The sequence below is a fragment of the Momordica charantia genome, assembly GCF_013281855.1.
Source record: "Momordica charantia cultivar OHB3-1 chromosome 8 unlocalized genomic scaffold, Mcharantia_2.0 BLBB01000008.1, whole genome shotgun sequence".
Lineage (NCBI taxonomy): Eukaryota > Viridiplantae > Streptophyta > Magnoliopsida > Cucurbitales > Cucurbitaceae > Momordica > Momordica charantia.
Genome location: NW_028275166.1, coordinates 15,554,686 through 15,570,569, shown reverse-complemented (window position 1 = coordinate 15,570,569; position 15,884 = coordinate 15,554,686).

The window sequence follows — 15,884 nt, the reverse complement described above, 5'->3', positions numbered from 1 at the left end:
GTGATGAAAGTGGAAGTGGAAGTGAGAATGAAGAAGTGGCCAACTTTTGCTTCATGGCTCATAGTGACAAGGAGGATGAACAAGATGATGAGGTAACTCTTGATCTCTTTTTTTATGATGAGTTATTTGAAGCTTTTGAGAATATGCAAAATAATTTAGAAAAGCTTGGTTCTAAATATGTTATGCTTAAAAAGAAATACAATGTCTTAACTAGTGAAAATAAGTCTTTACTTGATGATATTGCTTGCTTAAAGAAAAATGAGCATGATGTTGTAAATATCTCTTGTGATAAGCATGTTCTTGATTGTGATGAGAAAAATACATTTCTTGATAAAATTAGATTTCTTGAGCATGATGGTTGTGAAAAAGATAATTTGATTGAATTGCTTAAGAAAAATGAATCAAATGCTTTAGTGGAACTTGATAAGACTAAAGATTCTATTAAAAAGTTAACAATATGTGCTCAAAGGTTGGACAAGATAATTGAAGTTGGTAAGTCTTATGGTGATAAAAGAGGTTTAGGCTATATTGATGAATGCTCTACTCCCTCAAGTTCTAAAACTATCTTTGTAAAAGCATCTCCTATTGTGCCTAAGTTTAATATACCTAAGGTTGTATCTAAACATGCGAAAATTAACTTTGTGCCTATATGTCGTTATTGTGGTGTTGAAGGTCATATAAGACCTAAGTGGTTTAAATTAAAATATGCTCAAACTACTAGAAGAAATTTTTCTCAAAGAGCAAAGTTTCACAATGCCCCAAGAAAGATTTTCTCAAAGAAAAGTAGGATGCATAAATTTGTTGTAAAAGATAATTCATTGCATAATGTTGTTTGCTTTTCATGTGGCAAGTATGGAAATAAATCTTATTCTTGTTACTTGTCTAAATCTTATGCCTTCAATAAAAATGCAAAAATGAAATGGATCCCCAAGTTTGTTAATGCTAACCTTCTAGGACCCAAACAAGTATGGGTATCAAAGGATCAAATTTAAATTTTTGTGTTTGTAGGTTTGTTTGAAAGCTTCCAAGAAAAGTAAGTGGTACTTGGATAGTGGTTGCTCAAGGCACATGACGGGAGACCAATCCAAGTTTGTCACTTTCTCCAAAAAGGATGGAGGTTTTGTAACCTTTGGTGATAACAAGAAAGGTAAAATAATAGGTAAGGGTAGTATAGGTAATGAATCTTCTATTTGATTGAAGATGTACTTTTGGTTGATGGTTTAAAGCATGATTTACTTAGTATTAGTCAATTATGTGATAAAGGATTTAGAGTTGTGTTTGATAAAAAGAATTGCATCATTGAAAATGCTAGTGATAGAAAAGTTTTATTTGTTGGAAATAGAGACGAAAATGTGTGTACTATTGATTTGAATGACTGTCCTATTAGTGATAAATGTTTATCGGTCTTGCATGATGATTCTTGGTTATGGCATAAAAGACTAGGACATGCTAGCATGCACTTAATTTGAAATATTTTCAAGAATTCTTTATTTAGAGATCTTCCCAAGATTAAATTTGAAAATGATAAAGTTTGTGATGCTTGTCAAATGGGTAAGCAAATCAAGTCTTCTTTCAAATCTAAAAATATGATCTTTACTACAAGACCCCTACAACTATTATACATGGACTTATTTGGCCCTTCTAGAATTGCTAGTTTTGGAGGGAACTATTATGCCTTTGTGATAGTTGATGATTTTTCAAGATTTGCTTGGGTTTTGATGCTAAAACATAAGGATGATGTTTTGAAAAGTTTTTCTAGTTTCGCCAAAAGAGTTCAAAATGAAAAAGGATTTTTGATTTCTAAAAGTATGAGTGATCATGGAGGAGAATTTGATAGTAATGCTTTTGAAAATTTTTGTGAAGAAAATGGGTTTTCTCATAACTTCTCCGCTCCAAGAACTCCTCAACAAAACGGTGTGGTTGAAGGAAAAATCGTACTTTGCAAGAATTTGCTAGGTCAATGTTACATGAGTATGGTTTACCTTCTTATTTTTGGGCGGAGGCCGTTAATACCGCTTGTTATGTTTTAAACATAGTTTTAATTAGACCTTCTTTAGATAAAACTCCTTATGAACTTTGGCATAACAAAATTCCAAATATTGGGTACTTCAAAGTTTTTTGTTGCAAGTGTTTTATTTTAAATAACAAAGAAAAGCTTGGAAAGTTTGATTCTAAGACGGATGTTGGTATTTTCCTTGGTTATTCCTCTACTAGTAAAGCTTATAGAGTTTTCAATAAAAGAACTTTGGTATTTTCCTTGCAATGTTGTTTCTAATGATTCTTTAGAAAGAAATTTTGGAGATTTACTTGTTAGTGACAAAAGCAAAGAGATTGCTTCAAGTAAGCAAGAAGTGAGCATCAACGAAAATAAGGTGGACAGTTTTTCATCCATGCCTAAGGAGTGGAAGTATGCTTCATCCCATCCTAAGGATTTAATTCTTGGTGATCTCCAACAAGATGTGAAAACTCGTTCCTCCCTTAATATGTTTAATAACATTGCCTTTGTTTCTCAAATTAAACCAAAAAGTTTTAAAGATGCCGAAAGTGATGAATTTTGGATTTTAGCTATGCAAGAAGAATTAAATCAATTTGAAAGAAACATAGTTTGGGAATTAGTTCCTATGCCTTCTAATGCTTCTATAATTGGGACTAAATGGGTCTTTAGAAATAAAATGGATGAAAATGGAAATATCATTAGAAATAAAGCTAGACTTGTAGCTCAAGATTATTGTCAAGAAGAAGGAATAGATTATGAGGAAACTTTTACACATGTTGCTAGATTAGAAGCTATTAGAATGTTACTTGCTTTTGCTTCTTATAAGAATTTTATTTTGTACCAAATGAATGTGAAAATTGCTTTTTTAAATGGTTATATTATGGAAGAAGTTTATGTTGAACAACCTCCGGGATTTGAAAGTTTTGATTTTCCAAATCATGTTTTTAAGTTGAAAAATGCTCTTTACGGTTTAAAAAAGCTCCAAGAGCTTGGTATGATAGGCTTAATAATTTTCTTATTGAGAATGGTTTTAAAATGGTTAAAATTGACACTACTCTCTTTATTAAGTCTAAACAGAATGATATGCTTCTAGTGCAAATATATGTAGATGATATTATTTTTTGTTCTACTAATCCTTCTATGTGTGAAGAATTTTCTAAATGCATGCATAATGAGTTTGAAATGAGTATGATGGGAGAATTTTCTATTTTCTAAATGCATGCATAACATATTTTCAAAATGAGTATGATGGGAGAACTATTAAGATGGCTTCTAAATAAAAATTAACAAGAAAATCAAGAGGCATCAATTATAAGCAATTCAAAAATAAATTTTACTTCGAAGAGAATTGCTCCCCCTAAATAGATAAACATTATGCATAAGAGGGGTAAAGTTTCAACATACCTCAATAAGCTTTAACGTCAACACATTTAGCATTTAATCTTTGTCAAGCTTAGTAGAGGTGCTTATCAGAGTTTTTGCAATTTTGGATTAATTGACTTTAAACAGTTTTTGCAAATTCTCCCAGCATACTCAATGTCAAAATCACTATGTATACTCTTTAAAAAACACATTAACAATAAAAAACAATATGTAGAAACAATTTCATCAAATTCACAAGTATTATAACTCCCCCTAAAGATATGCATTCTCCTCTTAAAAAGACATATCAATAAATATCAAGGAGATAAAGAGATACAAACAAAAGTTATCTCAACAATTTGCAAAAGATAGATATATATAAAAAATCATCGTAGATTAATATTTCTCCAACAAATTATCAAAATATTACACAAAATTTCCATTCAAGAAAATATGGCATAAGACAAGAAAAATTTCAAGAGAGTAATTTTAATTCTCATGGTTATGCACAAAAACAAATTTTCGAATCAAATGATAGTCTAAGCAAATTAATCTCAAGGAATGAACTTATCAAATCCATGCAATATATAAAACACCATCATGATACCAAAATATTAAATGTTAGAGAATACATACCAATTGATAAAGAAAAAAACCAAAATTGATACCAATTTGTCAAAATAACAATATCACCATTTATGCCACCAAAAAAGAATTACAAATTAAATATAAGCAAATAACATCATAAAAATATTAATCAAACAAACATTGATGCCAAATGTACTTGATCATAGGTCTAATTTGACTTATGTCACCACAAAAAAATATCAATCAAATATAGACAAAAAAAATTACAAAAATCAATTAAACTCTTTTGAGCATCAAGCTAATGAAATTTTCAAATATGAATTACTTTCATAGATACTCCTCTTATGAAAAATAATTTATCATTTCTTTTCAAACGAAATATCAAAACAAATAATTTTCAACAATGAGCAAAATTTTGAAATTAATTTTCATATAGAGCACATAAATTATGCCAAAAAACATTCAATCAAAATTTTGTCAATCTCATCCAAAAAAGATTCTCATGTTAAAGACATAAAACTTAACAAAACAAACTTGTTCAAATAAAATATATCAAACTATCAATGACCATAATTATCAAAATAACAGGCATCTATTTGATAAAAAATTCAAGACTTTAAATTTATCAAAGAATCAAGAAATTTGGATAAATTTACGAATCAATCAATTTGATAAACATCAACATTAAAAATCAATAATCCAATATTCAAGCAATAAGCAATAAGGATTATGAATAAATGTCAACAAAATCTACCACATACTCTTAAGAGCATTAATTCACTAATTCATGAATAATCAAGTAAAAGAAAAAAACTAATGCCAAGAAGAAAATTTGCAATTTACTCAAGAGCATTAATCCACTAATCCATAAATAATCGACCAATAGACATAAGTGCCAAACATATTCTCAATTTAGTCAAAGACGTTTTATCTGATAAACAATAAAGTTCAAGAGACAAATTCAAACTTCTCTAACCCATCAAGAATATATAATTATTCCATAAATTATATCAATAACATAATAATCTAAAAAAAAAATCAAGGTTACCACATAGGCAATTTTCCTTTGTTAGGTTCAAGCAAGACATGACATTGTTCATTTGAAATTTATTTTCAATTTAAAGTCCAAAGCAACCCTTTGCTTATTGAAACATACCTACAAAAATAAAGCTCAACCAAAAGATTTTGGTACCAATTTCTTGGGTCATTCATTGTTAGGAAGCATAGATTTTGGAACCTATTTCAAATTAGTTCCAACATTATTAGTATTCATTTTTGGCAAACAAATATCGAAGTTACAATCAACTTTGCCACATGACACAACATTTGATTTCTTAACATGTTGATTTTGTACTCTACTTTTCATGGAGAAATTATTTCTTGGAGCATTATTTAATTTAAAGCAATTAGGTCTAGTATGACCTTTAACTCCACAAAAATGACATGTAGACACAAATTTGTCATTATGCATATAATTTGATTTTCCATGTACATGCTTAGACACAAGTTTAGCACTATGTATATAATTAGTTCTAACATAAGCATGTCTAGGTACAAATTTTGATTTTACATGCATATTTGTCTTTCCGTGCTTAGACATAAATTTAGAACTTGCATTTACGTTTGAAGCTTTAGATTTAGATAAGTAACAAGAATAAGTTTTATGTTCATACTTGTCACATGATGAACAAACAACATTATACAATGATTTATTTCTTTCAACAAATTTATGCATTCTACTTTTCTTTTGGAAATTTTCTCTTGAAGCATTGTGAAACTTTGCTTTTTGAGAAAAATTTCTTCTTGAAGAAGTATTTTGAGCATATTTCAATTTAAAGCACTTAGGTCTAACATGACTTTCAACACCACAATGATGACATATAGGTACAAAACTAGATTTAGCATTCATAGACACAGCCTTAGGCCTATTATGTTTAGGCACAATAGGAGATGCAAGATAGTTTTAGAACTTGAAGGAGTAGAACATTCATCTATATAGCCTAAACCTCTTTTATCACCCAAAGGTTTGCCTACTTCAATTATTTTATCTAATCTTTGAGTACCTATTGTCAACTTCTTAATAGAATCTTTTGCAATTTGAAGCTCCTTATTAGCAAGAAATTCTTTTTTTTTAAACACATGCAAAAGATCATTTTTCTCACAATTATCACATTCAAGAAATTTAATTTTATCAATAAAAGAAAATTTTTCTTTTTCTAAAGATGTATTGCTAGTTTCCAAAATAACAATTTCACTTTTCATACTAGCAATTTTATCCTTTAATTCCAAAGAAAAAGATTCAATTTTCTCATTCTTATTTCTCAAATCATTTAATTCAATATTTAATTCACATGACAAAGATTTGAGATCCTCATTTTCTTTTTCAAGAAATTTAATTCTATCAATCAATGCATGCCTTTCATCACAAGAATTATCCACATTCTCATGCAACAACACATCATTAGCTCTATTTTTCAAACAAGCATTTTCATCTATCAAAGATTTATTTTCTATAGACAATGACTTATACTTATTTGATAGCTTCACATATTTAGAGCTAACTTTTTCTAAATCATATTGCATATTTTCAAAAGCATCAAACAATTCATCATATGAAGGAGGTTTATGAATTACCTTATTTTCATCACTTTCAAGATCGCTCCCATTGTCCGAATGAGCTATCAAACACAAGAAGGATCGGTCATATTTATCTTTTTCCACTTCATGGAAATTTTCTTGATTTTTAGAATTATAATTTTCCTTCACATCAAATAAATCATTAGTAGTACAAGGAGAATTTTCAACACTATACATATTATAATGAAAATTCCAAATATCATATGCATATGTAAAATGTGAAATTTTATCACATATATTTTTATCTAAAGCACAACATATGATATTTATAGCTTGAGAATTAAAAGAAAGCATTTCATTACTTACTTTTCTTTTAGATACATCGTTATCGTAAACATACAAAATATTAAAATAATAGATAACAAAAAAGTTTTCATTCTATGTCTCCAAACATCATACTTTCTACCATCAAAGAAAGGAGGTTTATCAATACATTGACTTTAAAGAAAATCTAAAGTTGTCATAGCTCTAGCAACTAAGCTTCTCAAATAATTTTTCAAAAATTATCAAGATACTAATATCCAGATAAAGTTTAAAAAAAAATTTATGTAGAAGAGCGAAACCTCGCTCTGATACCAATTGTAGTTGATCATAGGTCAACCCCGACCTATGTCACCATACAATGGCACCTATCAGAGTAGCAGGCAACCATCTCCACTGGTTCACCCACACCAATGAGTGGAGAGTCCTGCTTCGGTGACACAATCACAAGCAAGGGTTCTCATTGGTGCTATGCCCACATTAATGGTACAAGACAACTCGCTCTGATACCAATTGTTGGATTGGTATGACAACCGTACAGGAGGGTGAATAGGGTTAAATGAAACTTTTTGAACTTTATACTACGGTGGGCCCAATTTAAACAATTATGTAAACTTTTTATGAACAAATGATTTTAACACCAAATTAAATAAAAAATTTGAAATACAAACACCATAATTAATTTCACCAACCAAATAATTCAAATATAAATATTTGACCATAAACATGAATAACAAATTCGAACAATTAATTTCATGCAATTTATAGTAAAAAAAATTAATTGCAAAAATTAAATAGAGTAGGGTTGGAGAAAATGACACCGAAAATTTTATAGTGGTTTGGCAACAACCGGCCTACTCCACTCCCCGAGCGCCTCTTGGGTATTCAATTAAGGAACTTGACTCTTTCCACGGTAGGAGTCAAACCGGTACAAAGTGATGTAGTCATAGATGTCTTTGTTTGAGTTATAAGGTTGTAAACGTGGCTGTAGGTTATGATCATTTGTATTTTTCCTTTTACTGCACAGTAACTTGAAGTTACTGTTAGTTTGTTATTTCAGAAACCTCTATAAATAGGTTTCTGCTCCTTATTAATAAAGACAGATTACATTCATCTTAAAACTTGTGCAAGATTGCATTAGTTAGTATCAGAGCATCCGAGATTCTGGGCACTCGATGGCAGGAAAGAAATCAGTAATGGGAGACGTCTCTTCCATGACCACCAAAGAAACGAAGCAATCATCCGTTCTCTCACCACGGGCATTGACCACACGCTTGCAGTTAGTCGAAGGGGACATCAAAAGCTTAAAAAATGATGTGGGTGAGATCAAAGAGATCTTAGGAATGATACACCAACAGTTGGAAACGTTGAGCGTAAACCAAAGTCCAACAAGAATTCCTCAACAAATCACTACAAGAAATCAACAAGAACCACGCGGGGATGATCAAAGAGGTATCCACGCACAAGAAAATTTAGCCGCTCCTCCAAGAAGGGTTCAAGAAATAGACCTGGGACCAAGAATCCACCAAAAACAGAGGCAATATCATCAAGAAGTCAATTTCAACCCTTTATTTCAGCGGCGACGAGAGGCCTTCATTGATTCCTCAAGTGATGAAGAAGAAAATCTACTGGAAATTGAACACAATAGGCGTGGTGTGCAGTTTCGTCCACATGGACAGCATGACACAAGTGACTTCAAGATGAAGATAGACCTTCCTAGCTTCAGTGGTAAGATGGATATAGAAGGGTTCTTGGAGTGGGTTAAAAATGCGGAATTTTTTTTCGAATACATGAACACACCTGAGCATAAAAAGGTGCGTTTGGTGGCATTGAAACTTAAGGGTGCTGCCTCCGCATGGTGGGATCAACTTGAGGTAAACCGCCAAAGATATGGAAAACGTCCAATTCGTAGTTGGGAAAGAATGAAGAAGTTAATGAGGGAGCGGTTTCTACCAGTCAACTTCGAACAAATCTTATACAACCAATACCAAAACTGTCGCCAAGGTAATCGCTCGATTGCTGATTATGCAGAAGAATTCCATCGGCTTGGCGCTAGGACAAATCTTGGGGAAAATCAACACTACCTCGTGGCTCAATATATTGGCGGGTTACGATCGGATATCAAGGAACAAATTGCCTTACAACCTATTGGCTATCTTAATGAAGCTATTTCTACGGCCACAACTCTTGAGGAACAAATGAATAATCGGTACAAGAAGCAATACTCACGCTGAAACACTTGGGAACAGGGAGGCACTTCAAAGAAAGATACTTTTCCTCTAGATAAGACTTATTTACCTACTAATACTCCTACTGCTAAAGGAAAACAGGTTGATAAAGATCTTTCCCAAGACGCTTCAGTCCACGATAAAGCAGTTGGCAAAAAACTTGCTACTGCCTACAATTGTCCAACATTAGGTAAATGCTTTCGTTGTGGACAAGTGGGTCATCTTTCCAATGAATGTCCTCAACGAAAAGCAATTGCCTTTGTGGATGAAGAAGACCAACCGGATTACAGTGATGGCGAAGATCAAGAAGAGGAAATTGAATATATTGCCCCCGATGAAGGAGAACCCCTAACCTGTGTTTTACAACGGATTTTATTGACCCCAAAAACCGAACCCGCGTATCAACGTCATGCTCTATTCAAAACAAGGTGTACCATTAATGGAAAAATTTGCAATATCATCATTGACAGTGGTAGCACTGAGAACATCGTGGCTAGCAAACTTGTGAATGCATTAAATCCCTCTTTGATTCCTCACCCTGCCCCTTAAAAAGTCACTTGGATTAAAAAGGGGGGAGAGGCTCAAGTCACTCATACTTGTACCGTCCCTTTATCCATTGGGACAAGCTATAAGGATCAAATAGTTTGCGATGTCCTCGATATGGACGTTTGTCATATATTGTTGGGACGGCCGTGGCAATATGACATTCAAGCTATACATAAAGGAAGGGATAACACCTATGAATTTCTGTGGATGGGAAAAAAGGTTGTGTTACTTCCTCTTAATCCCCCTAAGTCTAGTTGTGCCAAAGACAACAACACGAAAATAGAAAAGGGAGCACTATTCACCCTCTCATCGACTAAACAACTTCTTTTACATAGAGAGCTACCTATTCTTGGCTTGGTTATCAAGAGTTTTGGGACCGAGGATACTCCTACTCATATACATCCACAAGTACAAGACCTATTACTTGATTTCAAAAGCATTGTGGATGCTCCCATGGGGCTACCCCCCTCCGTGATATTCAACACAACATAGATTCCTTCCCCAGTGCAACTCTCCCTAACCTAGCTCATTATCGGATGAACCCATCCGAATACAAAATCCTCCATGACCGAGTTCAAGATTTATTAGACAAAGGCCACATTCAACCAAGCCTTAGCCCATGTGCTGTTCCCGCCCTATTAACACCAAAAAAGGATGGCACTTGACGTATGTGTGTCGATAGCCGGGCTATAAATAAAATCACTATCAAATACAGGTTTCCCATCCCACGAATAAGCGATTTGCTTGACCAACTCGGTGGTGCTATCTTGTTTTCTAAAGTAGACCTTAAAAGTGGCTACCATCAGATTCGCATCCGCCCAGGGGACGAATGGAAGACCGCTTTTAAAACAAATGAGGGCTTTTTCGAATGGCTTGTCATGCCTTTTGGTCTCTCCAATGCCCCAAGCACTTTCATGCGGCTCATGAACCAGGTTTTACTTCCTTTTATTAATAAGTTTGTGGTAGTATACTTTGATGACATACTTATATATAGCAAATGCATGTCTGACCATATGGATCATCTGCATAAGGTTTTTTCTGTTTTAGCTTCTAATCAGTTAGTCATTAATCTTAAGAAGTGTCTCTTTCTAGCTACTGAAATCTCCTTCTTAGGATTTATCATAGGACATAATGAAGTAAAAATGGATCCTAATAAAATTACAGCTATTATGAACTGGAATGAACCTAAAACAGTCGAGATATTCAAAGTTTTCTTGGTCTTGCATCCTTTTATCGAAAATTTATTAAGAACTTTAGTTCCCTTGTAGCCCCTCTGACTAGTTGTTTAAAAAAAGGTCAGTTTGTATGGAGTCGAGCCCAATCTGACAGTTTTCAACTTATAAAAAACAAGTTAAGCCACAGCCCTGTCCTTGCTTTACCAAACTTTGAGCAACCCTTTGAAGTGGCAATAGACTCTTTAGGCCTAGGAATTGGTGTTGTTCTATCCCAACAAAACCACCCCATCGAATTTTTTAGCGAAAAATTAAGCCGTTCTAGGCAAAAATGGAGCACTTATGAACAAGAGTTATATGCATTAGTTAGAGCCTTGAAACAATGGGAACACTACCTTTTGAGCAAAGAGTTTGTATTGTTTACTGATCATTTTTCTTTAAAGTTTCTACATACACAAAAGACAATAAGTAGAATGCACGCTCGATGGCTTTCATTCCTACAACGATTTGATTTCGTAATAAAGCATAAATCAGGGGTTACTAACAAGGCAGCTGATGCCCTGAGTCGGAAAAGCAGCCTTCTAACTCTTCTAAAGGGTGAAATTATAGCTTTTGAACATCTTCCCGATACCTATGCCAATGATCCAGATTTTCAGGACATATGGCAACAGTGTACTCACCATACAACTATTATTGACTTCCATATTGTGGATGACTACTTATTTAAGGGCAATGCCCTATGCATTCTCCACACTTCCCTTAGAGAGGCTATTATAAAAGATGTACATGCTGGTGGTCTAACAGGCCACCTAGGCCGCGATAAAACTACCGAAATAGTCACTGCACGCTTCTTTTGGCCACAACTCAGAAAGGATGTCGCCAACTACGTTAACCGATGCTTGTGTGTCAAACATACAAAGGCACAACTCAAAATACAGGACTATATACACCTCTCCTAATCCCCAACAACATTTGGGAAGATTTATCTATGGATTTTATACTTGGTCTACCTCGAACTCAAGGAGGATTTGATTCAATTATGGTTGTTGTTGATAGATTCAGCAAAATGGCTCACTTTTTGGCCTGTAAAAAGACATCCGATGCGGTTTTTATCGCTACCTTATTCTTCCGCAAAGTAGTTCGCCTTCATGGTATCCCTAAATCAATCGTTTCGGATCGTGATGTAAAATTCCTTAGCCATTTCTGGTGTACCTTATGGAAGAAGTTTGATACCACACTAAAGTTTAGTACAACTAGTCATCCTCAGACGGATGGCCAAACAGAAGTAACAAACCGTTCTTTGGGCAACTTACTACGATGTATTAGTGGTGACCATCCAAAACAATGGGATTTGTCATTAGCTCAAGCGGAGTTTGCTTACAATCATATGAGGAATCGTACGACAGGGAAGTCTCCGTTTGAGGTTGTATATACTAAACTACCTCGATTAACTATAGATCTGGCTAATCTCCCTTCTACTATTGATTTCAGTTTAGAAGCTGAAGAAATGGCAACTCGAATTATGGCGCTCCATGAAGAAGTCCGCAGCCACATAGAAGCTTCAAATGCGAAATACAAAGAAACGGCAGACAAGAAGAGATGGCTAAAAGAATTTCAAATTGGGGATCTTGTCATGATTCATTTAAGAAAGAGTAGATTTCCATTTGGAACCTACAACAAACTTAATAAAAGAAAACTTGGTCCTTTTACGGTGCTTGAAAGATATGGAACTAATGCATACAAAATCCAACTTCCTGCAGATTACAACATCAGTCCGATCTTTAACGTGGCAGACATCTATTCCTATTATGCTCCAGATGACTTTTCCTTGGCTCAATAACTCGAGGACGAGTTGTTTTTTTTGGGTAGGGGAAATTGATGTAGTCATAGATGTCTTTGTTTGAGTTATAAGGTTGTAAACGTGGCTGTAGGTTATGACCATTTGTATTTTTCCTTTTACTGCACAGTAACTTGAAGTTACTGTTAGTTTGTTATTTCAGAAACCTCTATAAATAGGTTTCTGTTCCTTATTAATAAAGACAGATTACATTCATCTTAAAACCTTGTGCAAGATTGCATTACAAAGTCTTATTTTTCTAGGAGCAAGAAGAAACCTGATCCTTTCCACGGTTCAGGATCAAACCGTTACAACTACTCTTTTTCGGGCTTAAGAGCAACACTTACAAAGGATATAGAAATCTAAGAACGAACTTACAAACTCTCTCAAAGAGTGGGTATACAAATATTTACTCACAAATTTGTAAGAAAAATAAAATTGGAAGCGCACGGATCTCTCAAATAAAATTTCTCTCACAAGAAATTATAATGACATGGAAGCTTTAGATGATGAAGAACAATGAAATAAGGAGAGAAATATAGAGAGAATTGGTGTTTGATTTTGGGAGAAAAGAGTTGTTTAAATAGAAGGGAGAAGAAGTTTGAAATTGGTTTGAATCCAAAATCAATTTGGACCATTGGATTTGAATTGGTTAAAATAAAAGGTTGAGATTAAATTAAATAAAATAATAATATATAAAATAAATTTTATATATATACTTACCAATGCATAGTTTTTAAAAAAAACTTTGATTTTTTTCCCTTCATTCCAAGTTACAACGGTAACCTGTATATATAATAATATTCTTTTTATTATTATTATTTTTATTTCTTTTCTACTTTCTTTCTTTTCTCTTGTTTTTTTTTCTTTCCTTTTTCTTTTTTTTCTTTCTCATTTATTTTATAACCTAAAAAATTCAGTTTACTACATGTCATATTCTATTGGCTAGAATTTTGCCGCCATGTCATCGTCACATGTATTTTTTTCTTCCAACTTCTTTCGACCATAATTTCTTCATTTGAGCTCTAATTTGGGTAATTCAAAATCAGTTGGAATCCTTATTTCGAGCTCTATGCTGTGGTCACTTCAAAACACTGAAATTGTCAAATAACATAATTAAGTTTGTTATCATTAAAACATTAATTAAATAATTAATTAAAATTAATTAATTTGAGATTAAGGGCCAAAAAGCCAACATAATCTTTATCCTCTGATTCTTTCTGTCGAACTTGATGTGAAGATTGAGATGTTTGTTATTGAATTTAGATCGAAGTTCTATGTTCTTCAAAACTCTTCAAGTCTTCAAGTTGGTCTTCGAATCTGCAAGTCAGAGAGTCATTAATTTTGTGTGAATTCTCTCAATTATAGAGGTTTCCATAGGTTTGGTGGGCTTGGGTAATTTTGGGTGCAGTCCAATTTTTTTTAATGGATTTAAATTTATTTAAATTTAAATATTAATCCACCTGGTCTCTTGGTAAATTGAGTTTTGGGCCAAGTTTGTCAGCCAATTGATTCCAAGCCCAATTTTCATATGACCCAATTACATATTTTAATTGTCAATTTATCTTTAATTTTAATTTAAAGTTAATATATAATTAATCTCTAAATAAAATAGATAATAACTTGACCGTTTATGATTGATCCAAAATTTAAGGTTCCACAAATTTATGCCAACCATAATTGTGGCTGACTTTCAAAAATATGGTGAGATAAAAAAGATGAATTTAAGTCATAATTTTGAAAAAAAAAATTAATCTTGGACCAAGATATCGTTGTAGGTCCAATTGACAATAAATTTGCATAATTTAAAATGAGACATCTGAAATTTATCCATTGAAATTTAAATTATTTTCAGAAGTTTTTTTTAACTTTGAATTTAATCTAAAAGTCAAAATATGATTCAAATTGAAATTTGGGATGAACTTGAAAATTTGGAGTTTATCCAACTTTAAAACGTTGGATTTGAGTTCAAATTTGAATTTTGGCTCAAATTCGAAAACATGGAATTTTTCCAACTTAATTCAAAAAGATCGGAATATAATTCAAATTCAAATTAGGGATGAATTCGAGATTTTTTTTTTGAATTTACCGAAAAATTAAGCTGTATTATTTTTCAAATTTGAATTTTGGATCAAATTTAAAAATATGAAATTTATCCAACCTAATTTAAAAGTTGAAATATAATTCAAATTCAAATTTGAGATGAATTTGAAGATTTGGAATTTATCCAACTTTAAATTGAATGTTGGATTATGGTTCAAATTTAAATTTTCGATGAAATTTGAAAATATGAAGTTTATCCAACTAATTTAAAAGTTGAAATATAATTCAAATTCAAATTTGAGATGAATTTAAAAATTTGGATTTAAATTTGATATCCAATCAAATTTAGAATTTGAATTTGAATCAAGAATCATACTTGGGGTTGATTTGAGTTAAAATCTCATCAGATTTCAATAAGAATTTCAATAAGAATCCTATCTGAGTTGACATTTGATTTGGGTCAAATTTAATTTAGGAATCCAATCAAATTGTCAACGATAATTTAAAAAAGGAATATGAGTTTGGATTTGATTTGGGTCAAATTTAATTTAAGAATCCAATCAAATTTCCAACCATAATTTGAAAAAGGAATCCTATTTGAGTTTGGATTTGATTTGGGTCAAATTTAATTTAAGAATCCAATCAAATTTCCAACCATAATTTGAAAAAGGAATCCTATTTGAGTTGGGATTTGATTTGGGTCAAATTTAATTTAATAATCCAATCAAATTTCCAACCATAATTTGAAAAAGGAATCCTATTTGAGTTGGGATTTGATTTGGGTCAAATTTAATTTAAGAATCCAATCAAATTTCCAACCATAATTTGAAAAAGGAATCCTATTTGATTTGGGTCAAATTTAAATTAAGAATCCAATCAAATTTCCAACCATAATTTGAAAAAAAAAGAATCCTATTTGAATTGAGATTTGGATTATTATTCTGGTTTGAACCCCAACTTTTTGCCTAGAATTTGAGCCTTCAGGTGCATTTGTAGAAGCACAACAGAAGTCCAGTGAAAAGGATGGCTTTAAAATTCTTTCCCTTTTTTTCTTAAATTCTTGACTTCTAGTATTCACGTTCTTCCCTTCTTTATGTAGCTTTGGATTATCATCGAGGTTACCATCCTCTATTCATCCATATTATTTCCATCGCTCTTCACATAATTATCAAGATTTGTCCTTTATCTTTTTTTTTTTTGCTTGTTTCTCTCTC